The sequence below is a fragment of the Notothenia rossii genome, assembly GCF_949606895.1.
Source record: "Notothenia rossii genome assembly, contig: scaffold_97, whole genome shotgun sequence".
Taxonomy (NCBI): Eukaryota; Metazoa; Chordata; class Actinopteri; order Perciformes; family Nototheniidae; genus Notothenia; species Notothenia rossii.
The window spans coordinates 112719-126051 of NW_027640213.1; positions in this window are offsets into that span (position 1 = coordinate 112719).

Sequence of the window (13333 nt, forward strand, 5' to 3'; positions counted from 1 at the left end):
CGCCCGGTAACTAATGTCCTCATTCCCTTCCCCCACCCTTTCCCCCCTCTCTTTTACTTGGCTACTGCCCTGTTTCAAACTGTTTCTCTCTTTTTCTCCGTCCGTTTTCTTTCTTTGTCCAGGCCCATCCTCTTTCCTTCCGTCGTCTCCATTCACAAACTTTTGTCCTTCTCCCGTGTTCTCCCGGCTTTCCTCCTCTTCTGTTCTTCTCTGCGCACTCTCCTGTGCATTTTCTGACCCTCCGCTTGTCTTTAGAGCCTCGCCGCTCTTCCCTGCGCGTTCCTTAATACCTACGCTGCTATTCCTCGCGCCCTCTTCCGGGTTATGTTCCGCTCCGCAATGTCCTCCTCCCAGTCTCTTTGAAGCCGTTGTTGTGCTTGTTCCGGATTGATACGCACCCATCTCCTCTTCTCTCTCCATAATTCCCTTCTTTCCAGCCTTTCCTTTCATTAGTCCGGCTTTTTCCGCCTCTCTTTCCTCCCGGCTCCTCTCATCCAGCTTCCTCTCCAGCAGCAGCTTCGCTTTCTCCTCTTCATTCCTCATATTTCCCATCATGCAGGCCGCCTCTCTTACATCCTTTCCTTGTGTAGAGCCCTCAGTATCCGTCTGCATTGTCGGTTTTCCTCCCGTTTCTCCAGCACGTTCCGCTGCATTCAGCTCGGCTTCTTCCGCTTTCTTCGCCGCCCCCCGCATTCCAGACATTCCAGACATTCCAGGATTCACGTCCTTATTCTTCGTTCTTTTCTCCATTTTCTCCACAACGCACCTTCAATGTTTGTCCCCCCAGACAGCTGAGCTGTTTGGGGGGGGTTTTGCCGGAAAAGATCGCGATTAAAACGCTTGTTTTAATCACTTTGTCCCGTTTCCTCAGCAAACAATTGACCTGCTTCCTCCAGCACTCTCGCTGCGTTCGCGCTGTTGTTCCTCGTATTTTCTCCTCTGATGTCCACAAAACACGGTTTGAAAGTATCCCCCGCGACAGCAGAGCTGTTTGGGGGACTGTTTGTCCAAAAATAAAGTGCAAAAAACGTCTTATTTGCTCCACTTTGTCCAAATTCGTCCCAAACTTTTGCGTCCACACATACACTGCACGTTAACGCAGTGAGCCACTGGACCTGAGTACTCAAACACGCCTACTTGTGCATCTTAGACACTCTGAATTCACTAAATGTACAACTTTTTCTCCATCAAAATGAACAAATGAGACATGAAATAACATCTACAGATCAAGACGAAGCGAATGTAAGCGGTCCCAGCCTCGTAGCTGTGAACAGCTGTGATCGCAGGAAAATGCTGTTACAAAGATTTCTCAGTATATCTCCGGGACATTTCCCTGGCTTTCCCACCGTCACAATGGACAAACGAGACATGAAATAACATCAACAGATCAAGACGAAGCGAATGGAGGTACCCCCGGAGTCATAGCATGTGTAAATCGAGACGAAACATCTCTCTCTCCCCCGCCTGCTTGCGAGAGGGAGGGGCAGTTTACACACACACGCAGCTGCTGCATGCAGCAACACACACACAGGGAGGAGATGGCAGAGAGAATGCACTCCCCTGAAAACTCCCCTTGAATTCCTCCAGACTCAGAAAATGTAAAAGATCACTTTTTGGAGATCCATAGAAAAAGGGTGAAAATGAAAAAAAGAATGCCACAGCATGGATTCGAACACGCCACCAACCGCATCCATGGGCGAGTGTTAACGCAGTGAGCCACTGGACCTGACTACTCAAATATGCCTACTTGTGCATCTTAGACACTCTGAATTCACTAAATGTACAACTTTTTCTCCATCAAAATGAACAAATGAGACATGAAATAACATATACAGATCAAGACGAAGCGAATGGAAGCGGTCCCAGCCTCGTAGCTGTGAACAGCTGTGATCGCAGGAAAATGCTGTTACAAAGATTTCTCAGTATATCTCTGGGACATTTCCATGGCTTTCCCACCGTCACAATGGACAAACGAGACATGAAATAACATCAACAGATCAAGACGAAGCGAATGGAAGTACCCCCGGAGTCATAGCATGTGTAAATCGAGACGAAATATCTCTCTCTCCCCCGCCTGCTTGCGAAGGGGAGGGGCAGTTTACACACACACACGCAGCTGCTGCATGCAGCAACGCACACAGAGGGAGGAGATGGCAGAGAGAATGCACTCCCCTGAAAACTCCCCTTGAATTCCTCCAGACTCAGAAAATGTAAAAGTTCACTTTTTCGAGATCCATAGAAAAAGGGTGAACATGGAAAAAAGTATTCGAAAATAGTGCCTCAAAAGGCGGGTAGAGTCCTTTGAAAACTCCCCTTGAATTCCTCCAGACTCAGAAAATGTAAAAGTTCACTTTTTGGAGATCCATAGAAAAAGGGTGAAAATGAAAAAAAGTATGCCACAGCATGGATTCGAACACGCGACCAACTGCATCCAGGGGCGAGCGTTAACGAAGTGAGCCACTGGACATGAGTACTCAAACATGCCTACTTTTGCATCTTAGACACTCTGAATTCACTAAATGTACAACATTTTCTCCATCAAAATGAACAAATGAGACATTAAATAACATCTACAGATCAAGACGAAGCGAATGGAAGCGGTCCCAGCCTCGTAGCTGTGAACAGCTGTGATCGCAGGAAAATGCTGTTACAAAGATTTCTCAGTATATCTCCGGGACATTTCCCTGGCTTTCCCACCGTCACAATGGACAAACGAGACATGAAATAACATCAACAGATCAAGACGAAGCGAATGGAAGTACCCCCGGAGTCATAGCATGTGTACATCGAGACAAAACATCTCTCTCTCCCCCGCCTGCTTGCGAGGGGGAGGGGCAGTTTACACACACACGCAGCTGCTGCATGCAGCAACACACACACAGGGAGGAGATGGCAGAGAGAACGCACTCCCCTGAAAACTCCCCTTGAATTCCTCCAGACTCAGAAAATGTAAAAGATCACTTTTTGGAGATCCATAGAAAAAGGGTGAAAATGAAAAAAAGTATGCCACAGCATGGATTCGAACACGCGACCAACCGCATCCAGGGGCGAGCATTAACGAAGTGAGCCACTGGACCTGAGTACTCAAACATGCCTACTTTTGCATCTTAGAAACTCTGAATTCACTAAATGTACAACTTTTTCTCCATCAAAATGAACAACTGAGACATTAAATAACATCTACAGATCAAGACGAAGCGAATGGAAGCGGTCCCAGCCTCGTAGCTGCGAACAGCTGTGATCGCAGGAAAATGCTGTTACAAAGATTTCTCAGTATATCTCCGGGACATTTCCCTGGCTTTCCCACCGTCACAATGGACAAACGAGACATGAAATAACATCAACAGATCAAGACGAAGCGAATGGAAGTACCCCCGGAGTCATAGCATGTGTACATCGAGACAAAACAACTCTCTCTCCCCCGCCTGCTTGCGAGGGGGAGGGGCAGTTTACACACACACACAGCTGCTGCATGCAGCAACGCACACACAGGGAGGAGATGGCAGAGAGAATGCACTCCCCTGAAAACTCCCCTTGAATTCCTCCAGACTCAGAAAATGTAAAAGTTCACTTTTTGGAGATCCATAGAAAAAGGGTGAAAATGGAAAAAAGTATTCGAAAATAGTGCCTCATAAGGCGGGTAGAGTCCCTTGAAAACTCCCCTTGAATTCCTCCAGACTCAGAAAAAGTCAAAGTTGACTTTTTGGAGATCCATAGAAAAAGGGTGAAAATGAAAAAAAGTATGCCACAGCATGGATTCGAACACGCGACCAACCGCATCCAGGGGCGAGCGTTTTTTTATTTTTTTTTAATTTATTTTTTTATTATTTATTATCAAAATGTTTTCACCCAGATTAAACAAACACTCACATTGCATAACAAATCCCCCAAAAAGAAGAGGACCCCAATGCATTTAATACAAAGTATACATCACAGTCCTATCTTGTCTTTCACTTCCCCGACATCCCTAATCCACCATTCTTTTACATTTATTCCCCTTTCACAGGTCATCATTCCTTATTTTTCAAAATTATACTTAAGCTTTCCATCATTCACTTCTATCAGTGTACAACCATCAACATGTTCTTTCATGAACATCTCATTATCTTTGTACACATATAACATTCCAACAACCCTCATTATATTCCTCTTCATAATTCCCCACACTCCATCAACTCTCCCCTCATAGTGTGCTACATTCCTTCTTATTTTCACCGCATATCTTGCCTGGCTTAAACATAGATTTAACATATCAACATTGCACCCATCCCTTCTCCCACTCAACCCAAACAACCACAATTCTTTCCACTCTAGACATTTTAACACCCCTTCATCCCAGCACCTGCATATCAATTCTTTTATTTTCCCAAAGAACCCCCTTAATTCCCCACACTCAAAAAACTCATGCATACAATTCTCCACTCCCACCTTACACACATCACATTCTCTCTTAACCTCTTTGTCAAACATACTTATTATTAAATTGTTGAACACCCTGTTGTGCCTTAAACAGAAATCAAAGTGCTCACCCTTCACACTATTCCCTTTCACTCTCAGATTCACCCACATCTTTTTCACATCCATTCCCCCCATCACCTTTTCCCATACCTTTTCTGATGCTGGTCTCCTTGCATCCCCCTTCCCAAGGGTTTTGTATATCCTTTTCGTGCTAAGGTCTCCCAGCTTCACCCCTTCACCCACATATAGCGCTACCTCACTTTCGCCCCCCACCTTCTTGCTCTCCACCATCCTCCTCCATTCCACCGGCATCCCCTCTTTGATGCTCTCCATCATGCCTTCCGCTGTCCTTCCCCCCATTAACAGATTATTTTCCCTTGTCCCATCAACAATAACTTGAGCCCTCATGAACCCCGGAACATACTCATAGACTAGGTCTCTTATTACCCTAAATCCAGCCCTCCACATTGGTAAATTAAATAATACTTCGCCCTCTTTCATTATCCTATAGTTTTGGAATATGGGTTGTTTCCATACCTGCTGCGCATTCTCACATTCATACTTCACATTCCCCAAGAACTCTCCCCACGCATTCATCACCTCCCTTTGAAAATCATTCATTCCATTCATCCACCCTTTCTTAAAGTGCATAAATATCCCACTGTCCCCACACCCCCCTCCTTTATTTATACTGTCTCTCAAAAATTCTTTCCACACATGCTTATTTCCCTTATTTAGATATTTTATCATCGTTTTAACCCTCATTGCTTTCATCTTCCTTTCCACATTTATTAGTTTTAGCCCCCCATCTTTATAGTCATTCTCTAGAACCTCCCTAGCTATCCTCACTCCCTTCTCCTCCCACATGAACTCACTCACTATTTTATTTACCTCTTTTATTACTCTGTCTGGCACCTCCATTACACTCATTACATAAACTAGCTTGCTCATGATGAGACCATTTACTACTATAACTTTCCCCCTCAGTTTTAATCTCCTCAGTTTCCAGAAGCTTAGGGTCTTTTTTAAACTACCCACCACTCCCTCATATTGCACATCCCTCCCCTCTCTGTCCTTCAAACCCACATTAATACCCAGTACCCTAATATATTCCTTATTCTCTTTTAAACCTAACTCCTCTCTCCCTACATCACCATTTCCCAGCACCATGTACTCTGACTTTTCCATATTAATTTTAGCCCCTGACGCTCTTCCATATATCTCCACACTCTCTAAGACCCCTCTTACACTTTCCATGTCTCTTACGGTGATTGTAGTATCATCCGCATATTGGAATACTACACTTATCCCTCCCCCCGGCACCATCACCCCCTTTACCCTCTCATTCTGTTGTAGCAAAGCCGCAAGGGGCTCCGCTGATAATGCATAGAGCATCGCCGATAGAGGGCATCCCTGCCGGACGGATCTCCCTAACTTAAATACATTTGTGATGATCCCATTAACCTTAACGCAACTCATGGCTTTCCTATATATTCTCCTTATCCACCCAACAAACCCCCTCCCAAACCCTGCTTTTACCAAAACCCTGAATAAATAAACGTGATTGACCCTATCGAACGCCTTGTTCAGATCTAAGCTTACCAACACCCCTCCTTCTCCACCCTTCATATGATTTACCGTGTCCCTAATACTACAAACTGTGTCACATATATCCCTTCCAGGAATACTATATGCCTGGGTGCTCCCCACCACCGCACCAATAACCCTCTTCATTCTATTGGATAACACCCGTGCCATAATCTTATAATCCCCATCCAACATACTTAACGGCCTATAGTTCCCTAATTTATCCCTACTACCCTTTTTGTACAATATGCTAATCACCCCTGTTGATAATCCGTCCGGCAGTTCATCCCTCTCTTCGAAGCTCTTAAACAACTCCTTCAACATTGGGACTAGCACAGCCTTAAATTCCATGTAGAACTCTGCAGTTAGGCCATCTAGTCCCGGGCTTTTATTTTTGCCCATGCCATCTATTGCTGCCTCTATTTCCTCTTTTCCCATCTCCCCTTCGCACAACTCTCTTCCTTCTTCTGTCAACACCGCCCTCATGCTCCCCAGAGTCTTTTCCAGGCTCTCTTTTTCATTAACTTCCTCCTGGAAGAGCTCTCTATAAAACTCTTCCACCCTCTTAACTATCCCTACTAAGTCTTTAATAATCTCACCCCCCTTACCCTCTATCTGCCTAATCTGATTGTTCCCCTGCTTCCTATTCTCCATCCCTAAGAAAAAACCTGTACATTTTTCCCCTTCAACTAAATATCTTGCCCTACTCCTGACTATTGCCCCCATACACCTCTCTCTTTCCACTATCCCTAACTCATCCCTAAGACTATTGTAGACCCCTAAATCTCTCCCTACCTCTCCCTCTATCTTCTCTGCTTCTTTATTTAGTTCCTCTTTTAACCTCTCCTCCCTCTCTCTCCCTCTTTTATTTCTTCCACAACTGAACTTTATGCTCATTTTTTTTATTTCTCTTTTTAGGCCCTCCCACCATTCTCCTTCATCCTCACCATCCATTTTCTCTTGCTTCCTTAACCATTCATTCATCATTTTTTTGTATTTCTCATCCTTAAGCAGAGCAGCGTTTAGGCACCACACCCCTCCCCCTCTTCCCTTACATCCATCATCCAGCTTAAAGCCAAGGATAACATGATCACTCAAGCTAGTCGTTGTATGTTTAAAAGTCCCCACCTTCCCACCTATCCTTCCCTTGCACAGCACCAAGTCTATCCTACTCTGCTTCAACACACCCCCCACCACCTGCTTTCTAGTATATACCCTCTCATCCAAATTCCTTTCTCTCCACACATCTCTTAAGCCATTCTCCCTCATCAGTTTCTCCAATGCACCTCGTGAGGAGTCATTTCTATAACTCATCCCACCCGCCACATCAATCCTTCCACACCTCGCATTGAAATCACCCACCACCACACAATTTCCCCCACACTTCCCATCCAGACCCTCAAAAAAACTCTTTCTTTCTTTCTCCTCATTAGGCGCATGAATATTCATCAGTCTATACATTTCCCCCATATAACCAAACTCTGCAATAATCATCCTTCCTTTTCCATCATCCTCCACCTTTTTCACACTTTCCACTTTTCCCATTCTAAACAATATTGCCACGCCTCTTGCATTCAAACCACCATTTTTGAAAAATACCCTCCCCATCCATCCCATTATCACATCACCCACACTTTCATTGTCCCAGTGTGTCTCCTGTAGGCATATGACATCAGCTGTACATAGCAGTAAAGCCCTGTCCCTTCTGTCCTTTGTTTTTAGCCCCCGGCCATTAAATGTACATATCGTCACCATTGCATGTAAAGTTTGAAAAAAAATTCCTGTTCCCACTTGTCCTTCTTTTCCAGGCCACAGCCGTTGAAAGAAACAATCTTCACCATTGTTATTTAAAGGGGATTAGCGTTGGAGTATTCCAAAAGTTCTCCTTCAGCTCACCTTTCGCTGTCCAGTTCATCTCCACCGACTCCTTTCACATTCTTCTCCACTTGTGAACGTGTTTTCACTTTCCCTCTCACGGGTATTCCTGATGGTTTTGAGTCACCTCCTCCGACCCTCGATCCCTCTCTCCCAGGCGTCATCGGACTCCTACTCCGTCCCCTGGTCCTCGGAACCTCGACCCGCTCCTCGATCTCCTGCTCTCCCACCGTCACCTCTATGATTTCGTCATCATCCTTCAAGAGCAACGTAATCTCATCTTCCACTCTCTGCTCCCCCACCTTCTCCGCTCCTTCTCTCTCCTCCACCACCGTCACCGCTTCTCCTCTCTCCTCCACCGCCGTCACCCCCTCCTTCTCCACACCTTCGCCATTCGGACTTTTCTTTCTCTCCGTCTTTGTTTTCTTCTTTTTCCCCTTCCCTTTCCCCACTGTCTGTGTCCCCTAATTTCCCTCCTCCGCTACCCCCTCATGTTGTCTTTTCTTCCCTCCTTCCTTCTGTTCCCCCCCTATTTCTTTCTGCCCCACCGCCACCACCACTACCTTCTCTCCCTCTATCACCTCCTCAGCCCCCTCATCCTCCCCCCCCCCTCTTCTTTATCCACCTCTTCCACCTCCTGCTCCGCTTCCTCCTCCACATTGTACCTCTCCCTCTCCCCCTCCTTTTCAGGCCTGGCCTGTTCTCTCCTTCCCACCCTCTCTTCCCCAGCACAATCCCTCGCAAAATGCCCAACACCCCCACACCTGTAACATTTTATCTCCGGACACTCCCTAAAAATGTGCCCCGCCCTTAGACAGTTTCTGCACACTGCCACCTGTCTGTCATGTATGACCCTTACGTATTCTGCCCCCCCCTCCACTCTAAATTGTGTCGAGTACGGCAGTGATGTTACCTTCTCATTAAGAGAAACTTTGAGGAAGCGTGTCCCGTCCGCTATCCTCATCCCCTCCCTGGTGTTCTTTACATATCGTCTTTTGATGGGCGAAACCGCCTTAACCCCCCACTCAAACAGCCTCCTCAGGATCTGGTCATCCTCGATATATATCGGCATGTACATAAAGGACACCATCACCTCCATCGCTGTTAACTCCTCTGCCTTTATAACCACCCCCTTCACCCTCAGCCCCTCCAGCAATCTCTTCTTTCCCTCCACATATCTCATTGTCACCTCATACCTTTCCCCCTTCAGCCTGCATCCCAGCACTTCCCCACACTCATCCTGTATTTCACACAGCATGTCCAACATTGTAATCTTTCCCAAGCCCCCCTCCACCGTCACCGCCAGTGTCAGATCCGCCCGGTAACTAATGTCCTCATTCCCTTCTCCCACCCTTCCCCCCCTCTCTTTTACTTGGCTACTGCCCTGTTTCAAACTGTTTCTCTCTTTTTCTCCGTCCGTTTTCTTTCTTTGTCCAGGACCCTCCTCTTTCCTTCCGTCGTCTCCATTCACGAACTTTTGTCCTTCTCCCGTGTTCTCCCGGCTTTCCTCCTCTTCTGTTCTTCTCTGCGCACTCTCCTGTGCATTTTCTGACCCTCCGCTTGTCTTTAGAGCCTCGCCGCTCTTCCCTGCGCGTTCCTTAATACCTCCGCTGCTATTCCTCGCGCCCTCTTCCGGGTTCTGTTCCGCTCCGCAATGTCCTCCTCCCAGTCTCTTTGAAGCCGTTGTTGTGCTTGTTCCGGATTGAGATGCACCCATCTCCTCTTCTCTCTCCATAATTCCCTTCTTTCCAGCCTTTCCTTTCATTAGTCCGGCTTTTTCCGCCTCTCTTTCCTCCCGGCTCCTCTCATCCAGCTTCGTCTCCAGCAGCAGCTTCGCTTTCTCCTCTTCATTCCTTATATTTCCCATCATGCAGGCCGCCTCTCTTACATCCTTTCCTTGTGTAGAGCCCTCAGTATCCGTCTGCATTGTCGGTTTTCCTCCCGTTTCTCCAGCATGTTCCGCTGCATTCAGCTCGGCTTCTTCCGCTTTCTTCGCCGCCCCCCGCATTCCAGACATTCCAGACATTCCAGGATTCACGTCCTTATTCTCCGTTCTTTTCTCAATTTTCTCCACAACGCACCTTCAATGTTTGTCCCCCCAGACAGCTGAGCTGTTTGGGGGGGGTTTTGCCGGAAAAGATCGCGATTAAAACGCTTGTTTTAATCACTTTGTCCCGTTTCCTCAGCAAACAATTGACCAGCTTCCTCCAGCACTCTCGCTGCGTTCGCGCTGTTGCTCCTCGTATTTTCTCCTCTGATGTTCACAAAATACGGTTTGAAAGTATCCCCCCCGACAGCAGAGCTATTTGGGGGGCTGTTTGTGCAAAAATAAAGTGCAAAAATCGTCTTATTTGCTCCACTTTGTCCAAATTCGTCCCAAACTTTTGCGTCCACACATACACTGCTCACTCTCAATGCGCTCCTAGCGGGCGTGATCAGAGCGTTAACGCAGTGAGCCACTGGACCTGAGTACTCAAACACGCCTACTTGTGCATCTTAGACACTCTGAATTCACTAAATGTACAACTTTTTCTCCATCAAAATGAACAAATGAGACATTAAATAACATCTACAGATCAAGACGAAGCGAATGGAAGCGGTCCCAGCCTCGTAGCTGTGAACAGCTGTGATCGCAGGAAAATGCTGTTACAAAGATTTCTCAGTATATCTCCGGGACATTTCCCTGGCTTTCCCACCGTCACAATGGACAAACGAGACATGAAATAACATCAACAGATCAAGACGAAGCGAATGGAGGTACCCCCGGAGTCATAGCATGTGTAAATCGAGACGAAACATCTCTCTCTCCCCCGCCTGCTTGCGAGAGGGAGGGGCAGTTTACACACACACGCAGCTGCTGCATGCAGCAACACACACACAGGGAGGAGGAGATGGCAGAGAGAACGCACTCCCCTGAAAACTCCCCTTGAATTCCTCCAGACTCAGAAAATGTAAAAGTTCACTTTTTGGAGATCCATAGAAAAAGGGTGAAAATGGAAAACATTTTTCGAAAATAGTGCCTCATAAGGCGGGTAGAGTCCCTTGAAAACTCCCCTTGAATTCCTCCAGACTCAGAAAAAGTCAAAGTTGACTTTTTGGAGATCCATAGAAAAAGGGTGAAAATGAAAAAAAGTATGACACAGCATGGATTCAAACACGCAACCAACCGCATCCAGGGGCGAGCGTTAACGCAGTGAGCCACTGGACCTGAGTACTCAAATATGCCTACTTGTGCATCTTAGACACTCTGAATTCACTAAATGTACAACTTTTTCTCCATCAAAATGAACAAATGAGACATTAAATAACATCTACAGATCAAGACGAAGCGAATGGAAGCGGTCCCAGCCTCGTAGCTGTGAACAGCTGTGATCGCAGGAAAATGCTGTTACAAAGATTTCTCAGTATATCTCCGGGACATTTCCCTGGCTTTCCCACCGTCACAATGGACAAACGAGACATGAAATAACATCAACAGATCAAGACGAAGCGAATGGAGGTACCCCCGGAGTCATAGCATGTGTAAATCGAGACGAAACATCTCTCTCTCCCCCGCCTGCTTGCGAGAGGGAGGGGCAGTTTACACACACAAGCAGCTGCTGCATGCAGCAACACACACACAGGGAGGAGGAGATGGCAGAGAGAACGCACTCCCCTGAAAACTCCCCTTGAATTCCTCCAGACTCAGAAAATGTAAAAGTTCACTTTTTGGAGATCCATAGAAAAAGGGTGAAAATGGAAAACATTTTTCGAAAATAGTGCCTCATAAGGCGGGTAGAGTCCCTTGAAAACTCCCCTTGAATTCCTCCAGACTCAGAAAAAGTCAAAGTTGACTTTTTGGAGATCCATAGAAAAAGGGTGAAAATGAAAAAAAGTATGACACAGCATGGATTCGAACACGCGACCAACCGCATCCAGGGGCGAGCGTTAACGCAGTGAGCCACTGGACCTGAGTACTCAAACATGCCTACTTGTGCATCTTAGACACTCTGAATTCACTAAATGTACAACCTTTTCTCCATCAAAATGAACAAATGAGACATGAAATAACATCTCCAGATCAAGACGAAGCGAATGGAAGCGGTCCCAGCCTCGTAGCTGTGAACAGCTGTGATCGCAGGAAAATGCTGTTACAAAGATTTCTCAGTATATCTCCGGGACATTTCCCTGGCTTTGCCACCGTCACAATGGACAAACGAGACATGAAATAACATCAACAGATCAAGACGAAGCGAATGGAAGTACCCCCGGAGTCATAGCATGTGTAAATCGAGACGAAACATCTCTCTCTCCCCCGCCTGCTTGCGAAGGGGAGGGGAAGTTTACACACACACACGCAGCTGCTGCATGCAGCAACGCACACACAGGGAGGAGATGGCAGAGAGAATGCACTCCCCTGAAAACTCCCCATGAATTCCTCCAGACTCAGAAAATTTAAAAGTTCACTTTTTGGAGATCCATAGAAAAAGGGTGAAAATGGAAAAAAGTATTCGAAAATAGTGCCTCATAAGGCGGCTAGAGTCCCTTGAAAACTCCCCTTGAATTCCTCCAGGCTCAGAAAAAGTCAAAGTTGACTTTTTGGAGATCCATAGAAAAAGGGTGAAAATGAAAACAAGTATGCCACAGCATGGATTAGAACACGCGACCAACCGCATCCATGGGCGAGCATTAACGCAGTGAGCCACTGGACCTGAGTACTCAAACATGCCTACTTTTGCATCTTAGAAACTCTGAATTCACTAAATGTACAACTTTTTCTCCATCAAAATGAACAAATGAGACATTAAATAACATCTACAGATCAAGACGAAGCGAATGGAAGCGGTCCCAGCCTCGTAGCTGTGAAAAGCTGTGATCGCAGGAAAATGCTGTAACAAAGATTTCTCAGTATATCTCCGGGACATTTCCCTGGCTTTCCCACCGTCACAATGGACAAACGAGACATGAAATAACATCAACAGATCAAGACGAAGCGAATGGAGGTACCCCCGGAGTCATAGCATGTGTAAATCGAGACGATACATCTCTCTCTCCCCCGCCTGCTTGCAAGGGGGAGGGGCAGTTTACACACACACGCAGCTGCTGCATGCAGCAACACACACACAGGGAGGAGATGGCAGAGAGAACGCACTCCCCTGAAAACTCCCCTTGAATTCCTCCAGACTCAGAAAATGTAAAAGTTCACTTTTTGGAGATCCATAGAAAAAGGGTGAAAATGGAAAAAAGTATTCGAAAATAGTGCCTCATAAGGCGGGTAGAGTCCCTTGAAAACTCCTCTTAAATTCCTCCAGACTCAGAAAAAGTCAAAGTTGACTTTTTGGAGATCCATAGAAAAAGGGTGAACATGAAAAAAAGTAGGCCACAGCATGGATTCGAACACGCGACCAACCGCATCCAGGGGCGAGCGTTAACC